Genomic DNA, 200 nt, shown 5'->3' on the forward strand with positions numbered 1-200 from the left:
GCCTTCCCCTTCCCTTTCCATTTCCCTTCCCTTTTCCCTTTTCCTTTCCATTTCCCTTCCTTTTCCCCTTTTCCCCTTTCTTTCCTTTCCTTTCCTTCCCTTTCCCTTTTTTCCTTTCCTTCCATTCCCTCCCCTTCCCTTTTCCCTTCCCTTTTCCTTCCATTCCCTCCCCTTCCCTCCCCTTCCCTTTTCCCTTCCCT

Source organism: Acanthisitta chloris, unplaced genomic scaffold (genome assembly GCF_000695815.1).
Source record: "Acanthisitta chloris isolate BGI_N310 unplaced genomic scaffold, ASM69581v1 scaffold20417, whole genome shotgun sequence".
Taxonomy (NCBI): Eukaryota; Metazoa; Chordata; class Aves; order Passeriformes; family Acanthisittidae; genus Acanthisitta; species Acanthisitta chloris.